Raw genomic sequence first — 17,845 nt, 5'->3', positions numbered from 1 at the left:
CTTCATTCTCTTTCTTTTGTTTTTAAAACTTTGTGCTCTTTCATTTTGGCATACAATTTGCTCTTAAATTTTATCTTAAGAAATTATCAACACGTTCTTGGTTGTACTCCTACAAATACTTTTTATCGCATGGTATACGAATACATGTATTTAAAGGTGCACGGAAATCAAAGCAATTTGACTAATTGCCGAAACGTGACGAGTATATAAATTAGTGTTTCCATGTGCGGCTTGCGAGGAATAGAATTTTGTAAGAGGAAAGTAAGTAGTTAAGAAACATATAAGTCGAATTGCGGCTACTTAACAAATAAAAAATCTTTTATGCAGATTTCTAACTTGTTTTTGATCTGAAATGCTATTTGCAGAATTTGTTCGGAGATTATCGCGCTGTTTTCGCTGATAATCTATGCCAATTTTGGTGAAGATAGATATCCCGTCAAATAAGAAAAGTTTCATGCCACCACTTCTTTTAATCGTCGAAATACTTCTCAAACTTTATGCTCGCCTTTAGCTCTTTCAACGATTTTCATCTATCCTGTAAAACGACGGTGCTCTACGGTTCTCTTAAATTTTGGAAATAGGAAGAAGTCAAACGAAGTCATGCCTGGTGAATATATCATGACAGTATCATTTTCGTCCAAGAATTCAGAACAAGCTCTTTGATCTTCTTCTTTTAACAAACGAAAATCGCCAGGCTCATAAAAACATGTTTAACCTTAGAGGCTGCTACAGACAAAGTAAGCAATGATCAGATCTGAAAATTTTATTGTATTTTATCTACATCAACATAAAAAAATTGACAATTGAAGTTACCAAACCTTCGAAATTTTAATTTTAAAATTCTCGTTATTTTTTTTAACATACCTCGTATGGTTCGATGTTGGCGTTGCCGAGAAATGAGCTCAAAAACTGAGTTTCGGAGTTAGTTGCGGTATAGACGCCAGATAGATGTGGACATGGCTAAATTTGCTCTGCTCCCCATGCTGATCATTTATAAATAAGATAAGGATTTGTCATTATGTTTTATAAATGATTTCTGGCAAGTAATCGCAGAGACTGGTTCTAAAAAAATCGCGCCGAGAGCCAAATTTTCAACAACTTTTTGCAGCAATATAACACATACATATACATATATATCTATGTATTAAATAATCGTATCGACAAGCGACATCACATAAGCCCACAATAAATAGTCCAGCAGTGTCAAATCGCACGTTCTTGGAGGCCACACAACAGGCCCACGACACGAGTTAAGGGGAGGTAAGGTCAAATCATACGAAAAAAGCCATGTTTTTATGATTTTTTTCCGGACAACACAGTAAAAATTTATTTATCCAACCAATGGCACCTTGAAGTATGACATTCGAAAAATGTCTTATCAATTTTTTACAAAGAAATATTAAAAAATACGGCAATTGTCCGGACGGGTCTCGAAAAAAAGTTGAATTGCGGTGCCCCTCATAACTCGTTGCTGGATCATTTGAAATCAAAAAATGAAAGTTCATTCGTTAGATTTTCCCCAGGTTAAGGTAAGGGTTTTTTGAAATTCCAATTTTTGAATTTTTTCGAAGACTTTGAAGTGAAAAACACAATTTTTTGGGAAAAAATCGGCTAATTTGTTATTGCGAAATAAAAATTATGAACAAAAAAACTCTCCAGCGTTACCTCGTAAAATATGTACAGAAATAGTGTTTAAAATTTCAAAAGGATCGGTGCAGTAATTTTGAAGTTATGAGGGGCACCGACTTTGAAAGCGTGAGTTGTGGGAAAAACGCTTTAAAGTTTCACAGACGCTCACAATCAAATCGGAGGGCGGATACTTACAAGTGTATATCTCCGTCAATTTTGCTTTAATTGCTCTCAAATTTTCACAGAATAATCTTAAGATATTGTACATTAATATATAAAAAACAAAAAAATGCAAAATAAAAAACAAAAATACCTTACTCCCCCCTTAATGCGTTCACCAAAAGTTTCCTTCAAAAAATGTATGGTTTCGTTGTCTTGTTGGAACCAAAAGTTATCCGCATCCTCCAATTCAGACACAAAATTAATCATGGACTTGTAGCGTTCCTCATTGACTTCAACATTATACTCGGATCCATTTTTAAATTAATATGGATCACGGATTCCATCTGCCCTTAAATGCGACAATTTTGCATGATAACGTATTCAAATGAGCTTAATGGCTGAACAAAAATTGCTTGTGAAAATAGGGATCAGTGGTCATCTCGTTGGGCCAATTTACGGAACATGCGATACGCTTGATGCTCGTTCGACTTCACATCTTGCCCGATTTGGGTTTTTAAGCCCGCAAACCAATGTCATTTCGAAAAATCTTCCATAAAGTGGTGGAGCACAGCTCAAATTTTTATGGTGGATGGACACGTTCGAGTCTCCTTCAATAATAAGTATGCACGATTTCCAAACGTTGTTTCGCAGTAAATGTGTTTATTATGAAATAGCAAACCAAACTGAGTTAAATCAAATAACAGCTGTCAAAAAGACCAACTGCGAAAAAAGTATTCCCTCATTGAAAACACCCTGTCATATATATTGTATCATATTTTATACTTTATAGGGTCTCAAATGTTTCCTTCTAAGTATTAGAAACTTTATGACAAGCAAAATATAAACTGTTCCGGGTTTGAAAGTAGATGCATTGGTGTGTTGATGAGACACTATATTGTGGAGAAAAAATCTAGTGTTACTAAATTTTATGAGTGTTATCCGTGAGTTGTGCCATGTGTAGTGACTTGCTAATTTCGACGAGTTCATTTTCAATTTTTATATACATAAGTTTAATTTATAATAACTGCGAGGTTATTAAGTACAAGGTATATTTTATAGTTAAAAGATTAATTGGCATATATCATGTACTGCTGCAGATAAAGTTAACTGAAAGAAGAGCCTTCAAAGACGGTCGAAAGATCGATAAAGACATGCCTCATTCTGGACGACCTTCGACCTCTTCAAGTGATGAAAATATTTAATCGTGCGAATTCCGGTCCCTCATTCATTAAGAGCATGAGCATTATAACTGCTGATGAGGCATAAGTTTATATTTTTGACATGAAAACTGCTCAAAAACCATTGGATTGAAGAGAAAAAACGAGCCGAAACCAAAAAACCACGCCGAAGCCCCTCAAAAATCATGGAGATGCTCATTATTTTTTTCGATATTCGTGGTTTGTTGCATCATGAATTTTTTCCGAAGGTACATGTCAGGATAAGGAGTTTTATTTGGCCGTATTGAAAGTTTCTCGTCAGAATCTCCCTCGACAACGGCCGGAATTGTGGAAGAACAATTCAAAGATTTTGCACGATGATAATGCACCATCGCATCGTGCCACAATTGTGACCGAATTTAAAGCCGAAAACGCAATGAATGCCATCGATCATCCACCGTATTCACCAGATTTGGCTCCGTGTGATTTGTTTTTGTTCCCGAAACTGAAATTGCCGCTCCGTGGAACCCGTTTTCAGTCGATCGAAGAGATAAAACAAAATTCACTGAAGGAGCTGAAGGCAATCCCAAAAAGTTCTTATGCATAGTGTATCGAGGAGAGAATTACAACAATTAAAAATTTTGCTTTTTATTGGCAATATCCGGGAACTTTTCTGTCATAATGTTTATGCGATGCAATTTTGTTCCGTGTATTTATCTCGAATGTGAAGAAAATTTAAATTTAGTAGGCTATATGAATAACTAATACTGTGGTTAGGTTTTCTTCTACAGAATTAGAAAAATTAAAAACAAATGTTAACCAGCACTGCCAATGTTATCTACCGTTAACGCTTATCTATGACATTATTAAAAAAATATTAAGAAAGATAATATATGACATAATAAGTTGGGCAATAATTAAATAAAAAGAAAGCATATACAAAACCATATACATTTGTGTATTTGTAATTAAAAACACTTGCAAAATGTTTGAAAACTTATTAGCATAAGCAAAATATCGCACCAGCAACAACCAACAGGCAATATCTGCTTCCACAATTCTTCTTGTTCGTTCTTTTCGCAAACAACCAACACACACACTCTGTTTCTCTCTCACCGTCTCTCGCTCTCTTGCTCTATCAGTTTTAGTGACGAACTGTTGTGCGCTCTTTGGCAACTTTCAATAACAGCTGCGGTGTCCGAGTGGTTAAGGAGATGGACTTGAAATCCATTGGGTTCTACCCGCACAGGTTCGAGTCCTGTCCGCAGCGATAAACTCATATTTTAGTTTTTCAGTTAATGTCACTTTTAAAAAGTTTAGTATTAATTTAAACATGCTTGTAAATTGTTGGAGAAATTTTATAAATAATTAGGTGTTGTTTGCGTAACGAACTTGTTTTCTAATAAAAATCACGAAATTTCTAAAATGATTCAAAACCGCTTTTTTTATTTCATCTGTTTATTATTTCGTATTTTTTGCTTTTTCAAAGAAGGTTTACCATTGTAATCTAATTTTAACAAAATTAAAGTCGTTTAAAAAAAACTCAAATATTTTTTTTAAGGAATTATGTTTTAAAATTAAGGTTTTTCGGTGTTAAATCGAAATAATATTTTCTTAATATAATAATATTTACAGTATGTTTGAAAAGTAAAAGTAAGCTTACACCGAATTTCGTAAAAGTTTTTTTCTGCACAAACTGAAGCTCCCAAAGACGTAAAAGTGGTGTAAATACAAAAGTTTTAGATATTTTGTTTATCTACAACCATTTTTTATAAGACTCATAGTTCTGCTGGAAATGGAGATAAACCGTACTTAATTTAACCAATAAAAATTTAACCACGCCCATCCCCTTTCTTTTCCTAAGCTCAGAGCGCACGTAAATTATATTTACTCAAATTTCTGTTATTTTATTTTTCGCATTCGATGGCTTCAACCTACTGTGAATTTCTTTCATATTTTACCATTTTCAAACGCTTCTTCACTAAAGATCTATAACGAGTGTATGACTTTTTCTAATTTTTAACAATAATATTTATAGTTTTTAATTTCAAATATTTTCAAATTCGATTTAATTGATCTTTATTCATTTAATAATGCTCAAAATATATGCGATGGTTTTCGCACACTACCAGGTCCCCATTGTAGCCTTCTAAACGAAATCGTATACTCTGATAGTTTCCTTGGAATACATGGTAATAGGCCAATTTCTCCAATAAGTTTTCCAGTCAAAATGGTTGCTTCAATAATATTTCCTGAAATCTTTTTAATTACAAAATGTATACAGTTGAATAAGTTTTCTGGATTCAAATTACACCGAAGTATTATATTTAGGTGAACAAATTTTCAGTCGAAGATTATGTGGTGACATTCCGAATACATATACTTTACAAAAACTATTGGAAGTGATTGATTTAAATTTGTACTTCTGTATGCCAGTTTACCCTAAACAAACAGTTCCATCTGTATAGTATATCCGTCCTCTGGTTCTAAGCTACTACGCCACCATTTTTCGACCAAATCGGCTCAACTGATCTTGAGTTATAAATAGTGTAACTAACACAATTTTCCTTATACATATACCATACATACATACATATATATATAAATAAATGTTACTAATCTGACATTCAAGATCATAATACGCCATTAATAACAACAGTATTGTGAAATATAAGCTAACAGTTCTTCATGCAATCACTATTAAATATAATAAACGATTTCATAATAATGCGAGAGTATCAATTTTTAAGAGTGCATATCACTATGTAAAGTGTCATCAATTTCGAAGTTCCTATCTTATTCAGAGAAAAATGTCATCAATTTCGAATGTTCTCCATTTATTTTTAAGATTATTCATCGCCCTTTTTATAGAAAAATAATCACTGAAGGTTGTTTGACATTTAAATTTAAAGCGGTATTAAAGCTTATTATGGCAAGTGACCACCCTGGCAAATTCGAACAAATTCAATCCGAGAAGTCCAATTTTCGACCACTTTTTACAGCAACTGACGCCTTATGCCAACAACAACGTGCTAAATATTCTCTTCCAAGGCGTCGCTCCGGCATGTATCGCCGCCTTATTGGAACCACATCGTCCACATCAACACCTTCCAGTTCAAGCACAAAAAAGTCATTACTCATGGCTTAATAGTGTTCCCAATTTGACTGTAACATTATGGCCGGCTACTTGTTTGAAGATATATTGATCAATTCAGATTCTAGATTTCCACCCTCCATAGAGCACATCCAACAGTGACAAAACACCCATTATATGAAAACATAACTTGCTACACAAGCCTATAACATCGCCCAAAAAGGATATGAAATATTAAAGCTCTATTAAAGGCTGATTTTTTTTCAAATAAGCACCGTAGTGGATATTCGCAGATTTTTAATCTTGTGCCGGTGAAATTTGATCCTAAGATCCTAAAATCCTGAATATTGTCGACGTTTGCAAGCTTTGAATAACTCAGAAAAAACTTATACGAAAGAGCCCTCCAGGTTCTGTTTAGCGACAATGTTTCACTCACTATTTGGATTCCCTTCCAAACTGTCCTTACAATTTGAAATGTTTACATGAAGTTGTGAAGGAAACAATACGCCAAATAAAATCATGGCTACCATTGACGGGAATATTTTCTTTTCAGCTTTGAAAAGGAAAGTTCATTGGTCACAGAGTGAATTAAATTTTCTTGTAAGTGCGTCTGTAAGCAACTGTTCTATTCGACAAATAAAGTTTTCTACTGACAGTTTTTTAAACTACCAAATATGATATTCCAATCAGTACTTTTTCCTCCTTAAGCCGCGTTTAACTTTCAATTAATTGATCTTGGCTTCCAAATCTTCTAGAGTTGCAATTAGTCTGTCAGAAACTACATCTGTGATGATGGTTCTATAAAGGCTATCGTTAAAGTCGCCACTCTCCGTACCTGCAATTAGATTAGCCGTAGAAAGATTAACTTTTCTGTGTGGGAGACTTTGTACATATTTCTGTTGTTTGGATAATTGCTGCCGAGAACTAGCGTTTTGATTAGGCATTGGTGCGTCTTTGTTATGAGTCCCGCTTTGTATCATGATTTATGATGTTGTTCTACCGAGGTGTACAACGAAGTTTGTAATATACCCTATTCAGAGTATACAAATTTATGAAGGAATAATCGAGAAATATATTAATTATTGAAGAGTGCTTAGATAAAATATTGAAGCAAATGCAATAAAGTTATCATCACCATCTAAGCTTTTGAAGAACTTTTTATTTAATCTTGATTGCATTGCCAACAACAACATTGGTATATGTTAAATAAGGAAAACATCATGAATATTACGAAAAGACGACGCAGGTCATCCATCAAATACAAACGACCCACTCGAGCAGCACAGAAAGTAGTAAAGTGTAAGTAATAATATTTTATACAAATATTGTGTACGCTGGTATGTAACCACGAATAAATTATCCCATGAATAGCTAAGAAAAAAACACGGAAGACAACTCTGCTGAGCATAATGCTCGCGGCAAACATGAATTTGTGGTGCAACCGGCAACAATGTACACATAACTGACAGGTTGATGCAAACGCAGAGTGGACACACAGGACTAAACAGGACATCAATCAAAAGAAACATGACATAAATCAGAGATTTGCAAACAATGCGAAAGGAAGGGCGTAAATGAGGAGTGTATGGAAAATATTTTTCGTAAAATGCTAAGTGTTTCGAAACGGAAGCAGAAGTGAACGAAGCAATCAATGGCCGTCAATGTCTACTTGCGGCTTAACGGAATATATGTGCACATATTTTTCACACTAAATAACGCCTTTACTGGTGTACAACAAGCTCCAAATATCTATTAACCATACCCTACCATGCATATGAAGAGAAACATTTCTCGCCAAAAAGCAACATGTTCCATTCATTCAAACAAACTTCTTTCGCCTAATATTCCAACCAAGTGAATTTTCATAAACCGTCTTCGGCAGAGTAAACAGTGGCGCGACGTATGACAAAGAGCCTTTAGAAATAAAATGTTTATAAAGGAACTTAAATAAAGGGGACTTTCAGAGTCAATCGGTATCAATTATGTACATATAATGAAATCTTTATAAGAAGCTGCTGATTTGTCGAAACAGCCAACATCGAACCACTATAGCATATAGCTGACATATAAACTGTTCGATCAAACACAAGTCTTTGAATGAAAATTTTTATCGCTCAAGCAAATTCCCTATCGTGTAACTTCTATAATATATTGCTGGAGCAAGTAATACGAGCTGCACAGCTAAATAAAGTAACATCTATAAGAGTGTGCAGCTGCTGCGCCGCTACGCCGATGACATAGATATCATTGGCCTCAACAGCTGTTCCGTCAGTTTTGCTTTCTCCAGACTGGAACTGGTTGTGAACAAGGAGAAGACGAAATATTTGCTGTTATTAAGCAAACAGTCAACGGATTCGCGACTTGGCTCACATTTCACTGTTGACAGTAATAACTTTGAAGTCGTAGACGTCTATCTATATATTTCGTCTATCTGGAAACCACTATTAACAGCAACAACAATATTAATCTTCAAATAGAAAGCAGAATCACTCTTGTCAATAGGTGCTGCTTTGGTCCCTCGACAAACAAAGACCAAACTCTACAATTCCCTTCCTTCTATATTCCCCTCCTGTTGTACGATGCGGAGGAATGGACAATGATATCATCTGATGAATCGACCTTAGGAATGTGCGAGAGTAAGGTTTTTAGTAAAATATATGCTGAAAGGACCATCGTCGAATCGGCAACACAATCGAAGGAACGAGAAACTGTACGAGATATACGGCGATATTGACCTAATTCAGCGAATCATGATACAGCGACTGCGCCGTTCCAACGACAGTCAGCTCTAGATATTCGGAACGGACCCGGATTTTTATCCGGCCAAAGACAATAACCGGAATGTTTTACGTAGGTACCTGCTGACGTCATCCTTACCCTACGGTACTCAAAAGTACAACGGATCAAATCAATGCGTTGATCAGCGCCCTGAAAATGCCAGGCAAAGACTGTCAACTCGGCAGAATTATGTCACTACAACAACAACAGCGGTTGCGCAGAATACTCCAGCTTTGAAAATATTTGATTCAGTACCCGCCGGTGGAAGCAGAGGAAGAGAAAGACTTCCACTCTGTTTGAGAAATTAGGTGGTGAAGGACCTGGCCGCACTTGGTATCGCAAATTGATGCCAAGTAGTGAAAAAAACGACTGTAACGATGTCTACACCAACAAAGAAAAATACTGTTACAATCTCCGAACAAATAATTCCAATCGGTTTACTATAGCATACAGTTGTGGTACAAACTGAACGATCGAACTTTTGCACAGATTAAACGCTAACTCAATTCATTAAAATGGATGTGGTAAAATAATCACCAAATTAAAAACTAAAAAAAGCACTCTTCACCTCATGTCAAAGTGAATTTATTTAATGAGGATTAAATTGATTTTGACCTCAGATTCCTATATCTTCGTATACGTTATATATTGTATTGTAGAAAGATTTCGGCTGGACTGTATTTTCAAGATAATTTCGTACATTTTTACGGTCTGAATAAGTGCTTCAGTACAAGTGGTGAATTAGGATTCACAAATACGGGGTGATACCGTTAACAGCTCCGCGAAACATGGAAGCATGATTAGGTCCCTGGTCATATCTCCAATTCTACTAACAGGAATAGAAAAATATTTCTCCTGAACACATCTCCTATAAAAGTTCCTAAAAGTAACAATTTTGGTTGGCTCAACTAAACACTGTACCAAACTTACTAGCCAGTGCGGCAGTCATGGTTATTAGAATGCCAAAAAAGCACATAAAACGAATTGATAGTAGCAGCTCCTCCGGCTAGGAACTACATATAACAGCGGCAATAACAAAAATGTGGCGAGTATACAAATTCAGTCTGTTTATTTACATGGTATCGTATGTGCTTTACATATGTGCACGCCAAGAGATCGTCCATACGGATTGCCACACATCACACATGTTGTTGCGAGTACACACGTATGTTGCCTGCAAGCGATATCGCATCCATATCGCAACAGAAGTCAGGCAACAGCAGCACGCCTGTCCGCATGCATACAGCTACACACTACCAAAAAAGTACGCCCTGCACTGCGCTGCACAACACCAAAGCGAATCGGGTCGACATTTTCCTGTATAGTATATATGAGCTTCTGATTATGTGCTCGCCTTTGTATGTATGTATGTATATAAAGGTTTTGGGTGTCAAACTAGCAAACGTTGGTGGCAATGAAGCAACACCATGTACCAGCGCTGGTACAGCATACATTCCCACATTATGCTCGCTCCATTGCTCTCCTCCAATCAATTTCCTCTTTCAATCTATCAAGCCACGCTCTGTGCTATTCTTTGTTAAGTGTTGTGTGGTAGTTCAGGTAGTAGGGGTATTTTCTTCACTAACTGAGCGTAGCTAGATGTAGCCTCCATTTTGAATTTTCCATTGGATCACTTGATTTTCCCCATCTGGCTCCGCCCTCAGTGGATTGTGTGAACTCACGTTGGTTAACTTACTCTTTGATGTTTCTCAGGCATGCGCTTTAATTTGTGCTCCTTCGATTTCGAAGATGTTGAGTAATTTTCGAGTTTTTCGGTCATGTGCAAAACTTTTTACAGGCTGGAAGATGTTGGATTTCAGTGCGAAAAACTCTTGCCAGTTTAAAAATTACGGAGAAGAATATTTTAATTTTTTATATTTCCGTCGGCGCAAAGAAAGCCACCCAAGTGCGAAATTTTTTATGTGTTTATATATTTTAATAAGGAATTACCATTGCAGGGCCTGCGAAGGCAGTTAAGTTTTAAAAAATTTGAGTGTTGTATTGTAGTTAAATGACACACCTTTTATAAAAAAAATAAATATTGCGGAAATTCGTAGACTGGGGGAGTTTTCACGAAATTTCATTTTAAATAATACAAGTAATAAGGCTCGTGAAATATACCAATACATATGTATGCATACGAGTATACGGTGTAACCGAACATTTTATACTCTCGTAATTTACAAGCATCGAAGGCGGGAAGACTTTATATTAAAATATCTATCAGTGTACATATTTCCACGTAATTCAATGAATATCACTCACTTGACCAACATACACGACACAAGGTCTGCCAGAATAATGTATACATAAACTAGGACATGTAGTATATGGAATAATTCCTTGACCGATTTCACATATTTTTGGCATTAAACTATAGATATATCACAGATTGACCGATATATACGCTATATAGCCAACTGTACGTACATATAAGGGGTAATAATGTCCCAACTATGGTATACCCATTTGTTGACATTACTACATTTCATTATTAAAGAGTGATCCATTTCGAGGTTCACTAAAACACAGAAACTTCAAATTTAATGGGAAATGTTTATTATTTATTATTTATATGTGTGATATCACGCGATCGTGGTGGCCAAGGCAGTGAAACCAAATGTCGCCGAGATCACGAGCTTCAATTTCAGACATCAAATAGTCGGTTATCATGGCGCAATAACTGTCGCCATAGACAGCTACGTTCTCACCGCATCATTTTTGAAGAAATATGGGCCGATGATTCCACTAAACCGTTTTTTTTTTCAGGGTGAAATGAATCTCTTCAGGTTTCTCTTCGTCCCAAATGCGGCAATTCTGCTTATTTACATACCCATTGAGCCCGAAATGTGCCTCATCGCTGAACAAAATTTGACTCGAAAACGTCGGATCTTCTTGGAACTTTTCAAGAGCCCACAAAACGATGCGATGTTGCTTGGGAAAGTTGAGCGGCTTCAGTTCTTGCACAAGCTGTATTTTATGCGCTTTCAATTAAAGATCTCGACGTAAAATACATCAAGTTGTTCCATACGTCAGTCCGAGTTGCTGCGAACGGTGCCTAGTCGACGCTCCTCGGTCTTCACTCTCAGCTACAGCTGTGATATTTTCTTCACTGCTTGCTGGACGTGATCTATTCGGTCGAACATTATCCAATAATGAATGCTGGTCTCAAAATGGGTGATGGTGTTGCGAATAGTACGCTCAGTAGGCCGATTATGTTGACTATAAGCGAAGCGCTCTAATAGTAAATATTTTAATTAAAAATCGTTTTTTGAAGATTTTAACAAAAATCTGTAGAATCAACGATTAGAGTGCGACAGCTAATTAGAAGCGAAAATATTTTATAAGCAAAAAATACTTTTATTAAAAAAAAATTGCTTACTTTCAGTTCTTATTTTGTTACTTAACCCTTTTACTTTAATACTGCTTTACATCGATTGCGAATTGACGATATAAGACTTTGACAGCGCACCACCGGTGTTGCTTGCCATGCCGTCGTAATTCCATCAAAAAGAACATCCATATTTGGGATATTTATATTTTTTGACATCAACAGAGATGTGTTCTCTTCAGGCCACTCCAAAACATTCTTGGAATTTTTAACAAAAAACTTTTATGTCAACTTTCCCGTATGCTTTGGATTGTTATTTTGTTGGAACTTCCATATAACAGGCAAATTCTTCCTTAGTTCATGGCAAAATGACATTTTTTAAAATGTCGACGTATTTCTCCTTTTTTTGAAATTACAGCAATCGTATGGAGCGGACCTACAACATTCCAGGGAAAAACTTCCCACACCATGATTGATCCTCCACCATGCTTCAGTACGCATAAAACATAGCGAGGATCAAATTCTTGATAGATTGGTCGGCAAACATACCTTCGACCATCAGGATCTATGCGATTAATTGTTGTCCAAGATCAATAATAGTTGGCAAAGTCTACGCGTCATTACTTCGAATTTTAGTCAAAAGTGGTTTCCCGCGTGCTGTCCTACCGTGAAGTCCAAATTCGACCAAACGCCGGGAAGTTGTTTTCTTGGATATTTGGACATTATATTCGTCTTGAGTTTTATGTAGAATGTCAGTGGAACTCTTTTTTGGGCCTTTTCGGGCGATAGTAGTAATTCAGCAGTCTATTTCTGTTGCAGTTTTTCCGGTTTTTTCATTGCGTGTATCATTGGAAATAGTTTTAAAATTATATACGTAATTATGTGCTTAAGGGCATTGAAAATAATATTTTTTGACCTGATTCAAAATTTCTTTGTACATCTTTCCAGACTGACGAAGGTCAAAAATGTAGCTGCGAGGGGTACGTGTACAGCGGCAGCTTTTTCTCATTAAAAAACTTGAATCATACATTTTAATTCATTTTAAATTACAACCTTGAAACACACGCTTACTATAAATCAGTAGTATTATTAATAAAAATTAGCACCAGAAGAAATTTTAATTCTTTAAACAACTGTTTCTAATTAGCTGTCGCACTTTATTTACCTTCTATATATCGTAACGTATTTACTATTTGGTAAAAAATAAAAGAACTTCAACTGCACAACTACTAAACTGAGCGAATTTAGCAGTAAATAGAGTAACGCAAACAATACAAGACTTTTAAAAATATAAATAACGGTATACAAAAACATTTAATCATTATACTCATCAGCCAACTACAATAAAGGAAGCGTTTCTAATTAGTTGTCAACGGCTGTATGATGATCTGGGTTTCGCATATTTTCTGTAAAATATATAACATAAGTTATATACAATGTGGTCCACACATTTGGTTACGAGTATGCAGCCGAAACTTACTAGTACTTTAAGAGGAAGAGTGGTTGTTGCTCGATTTCGCCCTTTTTAACAAAGTAACGTACTAATATCAAGGTAATGAGCACATCGGTAATATATATGGTTCCTTAAATTTGGTATTTCCTCCAAAGGAAATAATTTGATTTTCGAAAACTCTATTCAAAGGAATATTTTTGAATACTCATATTAATAAAATATGTAGAAAATAAAAGAGTTTACTAAATTTCTAGACTAGTTAACCTTAATCTTCTGGACTGTCCCCACTAGTTGGAATATATTTATATACATTTGATTTGGTTTTTTTTGCGTTCAATATGTTGTATATCATTATTCTAATATTAGATATATAAAACAAGTTGTTCCAAAATTGAAAAAAATCGTGACGTGTTTAGATTTCAAAAATTCCAATCAAATTCTGTTCATATGTTTAAATTATATATATATGTACATATATGTATATGTATATACCAGTATTAAGAACTTAACATTCCAATGAAATGTAAGTTTTCACTTTAAAGTGTTCAATCTAAGGTGAAATACTATTAACAACAGCAGAATAATAAAATAAGACTTTGTTTTGATACGAATTTAAACATAGGAACAGAATTTGAATGGAATTTTTAAAATCCTAGCAAGTCACGAATTTTTTATACTCTTGCAACATGTTGCTACAGAGTATATTAGTTTTGCTCACCTAACGGTTGATTGTAACACTTGAAACTAAGCGAGATAGATATAGAGTTATAAACTTATACATATTTGAGCGGGATGACGAGACGAGTTGAAATCTGAGTGATTGTCTATCCGTCCGTCCGATTGTGCAAACGAGTAAAAATTGGTATTGCAGATGTGCGAAAATCGGACCGTTGCCACTACCACAAAAAGACTAAGCAACTAAAGCCAAATCAATCAAGTTTATTCAAAGCAAATATTTTTGCTATACCTTCCGACAGGGTGAAGATAGATGACATTGTATAACAACATCACTCACTCCCCATATAATGGTTTTGCTTAAAACTACTAAAAATGCGATAAATTAATAAATAAAGGCATCAGAGACATTCGGTTTTACACACGGGGTGGTACAAGAGGGCTCAATAGAAGCCGGTAGCAAAATTGGTTACGCCGATCATCCTCTTGTTCCACCCCGTATGTAAAATTGCCTTTAAAGTATGCTATCTCTAGTGTAAAATTGTATCATAATTGTTCAGCCCCCAGACACCCAATATTTGTGTTGACTTTTTGTCGAATATATCGGTCAATGAGTTAGATATTTTATTAAAATTCGCAGAGAATCCTGTCCTGATTATAGTATGTCTGTATATGGAAAATGGGTGGAATCGGGTTACTACTTACTTCCCTTAATATCCATGTATCTAATATAAAGATTTTTGAACTTCCGGTTGACTTTATATCACATATATCGGAAATTTGAGCAATCTGAATAAAATTGAGGACCAATACTACAACAAGATTTTCAAACTTCCAGTTGGGTTTAGCTACACTAATATTATAAAGAGGAAAGATTTGTACCTATTGTTGCATGTTTGTAATGAATAGGCTCAAAAAGTACTGGGCGGATTTAAAAAATTCTTTCACCAATAGAATGCTACATTCTTCCAATTTTACATAGGCTACATTTCATTTTGAAAAAAATTAGGGATCCTTGGTAAAATTTGAAAAATGTAACCGAAGGTGTAGAAAAATGAGTCTTAAAATGTCTTTCGTCGAATGCGCTGCCGAAACTATTAGCGATAGAACAAAATAATGTACAACAATATTGAAGAACATCATAATGTCTACAAAAAACTTCGCGGTAGCATATGTCCAACTATTGCAGTTATGTCACTACAACAACTTTTTTCATTTTAAACATTAATGAAAATGCTAACCAAATTCAAACCATGCTATTTATGTGTTTATATTAATGTGTATTTCAACTCAAAGAATACAGTACAGCCAGTGGAAACACCGCCAGCAAAAAAATTAACATTGACGAGTTTTTTCTCAACTTTCGTCAGTGATCCGTTTACGAGAACGTTGCTCTATTCGGAAATACCTTAATATTATACATGGAATGCATTGTCGAAGTTATCGTAACTACGATTCCTTAAGTGCACGCGCAATGTTAGCTGCCAAAAATACCGATGTTGTTGACTTAAACTGGAAGATTCAAAGTCAAATTCCGGGAGACTTGCGCTCATGCAAATTGATCGATCGTCTTGACAATGAAGACGACGCCGTGAATTATCCAGTGGTATTTCTAAATTCTTTGGACAGGCTTGGTATGCCACCGCATCATTTGCGTCTCAAAGTAGGATCGGTCGTTATTATGTTTCGCAATCATCATGCCACGAAACTGTGTAATGGAACCCGACTGATTGTGACGCACCTATCGAACACAAGGGGCAGAATGCTTGATTCTACGAATTCCTTTGAGTTCTAACGATTTCCCATTTCAGTGCAAACGTATTTCGTTTCCAGTGAAAATTGCATGTGAGATGACAATCACCTAAAGATAGTCGCATAGTGTGAGGCATAAATTTGGAAATGTTATGTTTTTCACACGGCCGTGGCGTGCTCACGAGTTGGAAAACCATCTTTTCTGTACACCGGAACAGAAACCAAAAAATGTTGTTTATCAAGCTGCGTTACATTGAAAAAAAAAAAAATTAAATGATAAATTTAACTTTCTTTTCATTTCACAACACATAATTTCACGCAGGACAACGGCTGCGGGGTCAGCTAGTACCGTATATATCTGTTGTGCCGTTTTCATGGAAATTAAACCAAAACTTTTTTCATTCAAAAAGTGAAACAAAACAATGATAAAGCCTTTCGGTCATTACTTATTTCTTATAGCCGCCCATTGCAGAACGGCTCTTATTCTGGTAAACTGCTGCTTATAAGTTTCTGGCAGGTTTCTGCTGTAATTTTGTTCCAATACGCTGTCACTTGTTACCAAAGTTCGCCAATATTTTGGGGAACTACATCGATACTTACCAAGAACCTTTTGAGTTTTCCCCAAAGATGTTCTATTGAGTTGCTGTCCGGTGGCCAATCGAAAACTTCAATTTGTTTATCTTGGAATCAACTTTTTGTAACTCTTGCGATATGCTTGCGGTCATTATGCTGTTGAAAAGTTAAGTTAAGTCTGTTGACTTAGGCTTCGTAAAATGTTTTGATCCAAAAAATTAATATAACCGAATGCGATCATTCGTCCTAGAATGCTGTGGCATTTTCCGACACTATTCCAATCCATTCAACCTTTTAGCATCAACGAACCGCCACCAAAATATTAGGGTTGGCCTTACGCGCCTCGACGATAGGGGTTCGTAATTCCGGCGCCACACTCACTGCCTCTCTTTTGATCCATCTAATCTTCCAATCCTTGAGTATGACATTTTTATGCTTTTTTTGCGAATCTCTGCCTCAATTTTTTAAGGGGCTTTGTTATAACCTGCATTGAGGAATTACATTTATAATGATTTTCGTTATTCTAACAAACCATAAGCCTTAGGCCGAATATTTCGTTCAGGGCATGAATTATATATGAACTTAATGCCCGCCTTCGGTACTTGAAAATTGTGTCGAACAAGGAAGCTTGTGTTTGTTGACGTGCGTAATTTGACTGCAACAAGTTAGAGGTCCGAGTAATTGTTAAGTTCGCAAAGCGTACGCACATCTAAAACACTGTAAACGTGTCTTCCGTCTTTCACAACATGATCGAACTGGTTGGTGGCTTTTCGATCCGGAGACAGCCAGATAGCTTGATGAATTCTCTTATGCTGGACTTCGTGCCCCGGCGAAGTCGATCAGCCTCAACACATTTGAAGATGTTTCATTGCGGAGGCTGAATTTACCGACTATCGTGTGTGAGAATGACTGTTTTCACCCAAAATTAGCCCTATCTTATTTGTTTCTAATGTATATGTACTAAAACTTTCTCCTTCTTCCCATTCAAAACTTGCTATTCATAAATCCAAAACTCGAAATTTCAAGACTCAAAATTCACTTGCAATAAATCAAAAATGAACAAGTGACCAGCGTCATCCAATAGCAAGCATTGACTTCCCCTCCCAACAATTTAGCATTATCTTCAGCATTGTCACATACTAAAATGCCCACAGCCTCCACCACCAATCAGACAACAACACGTGCACTCCTTCACAGCTGTATTTTTGCATTACAAACAGAATCTTTGGAAGCCCATCACC

At 35.8% G+C, this 17,845-nt stretch overlaps 1 protein-coding gene and 1 non-coding gene across 3 annotated transcripts in view; both read left to right on the top strand.

The window, feature by feature from the left end:
- The window catches only part of LOC126763023 (protein JTB), a 121,921-nt gene that overhangs the window by 76,811 nt on the left and 27,265 nt on the right, over positions 1 to 17,845 (top strand). The gene's annotated exons all lie outside the window — the stretch shown is intronic.
- Positions 4,137 to 4,218, top strand: Trnas-uga (transfer RNA serine (anticodon UGA)). Its single transcript has one exon. It is a non-coding gene; the product is annotated as a tRNA-Ser (tRNA).

The sequence above is a fragment of the Bactrocera neohumeralis genome, chromosome 6, assembly GCF_024586455.1.
Source record: "Bactrocera neohumeralis isolate Rockhampton chromosome 6, APGP_CSIRO_Bneo_wtdbg2-racon-allhic-juicebox.fasta_v2, whole genome shotgun sequence".
In the NCBI taxonomy this organism is placed as follows: Eukaryota; Metazoa; Arthropoda; class Insecta; order Diptera; family Tephritidae; genus Bactrocera; species Bactrocera neohumeralis.
This window is presented reverse-complemented; position numbering and strand designations above follow the sequence as displayed.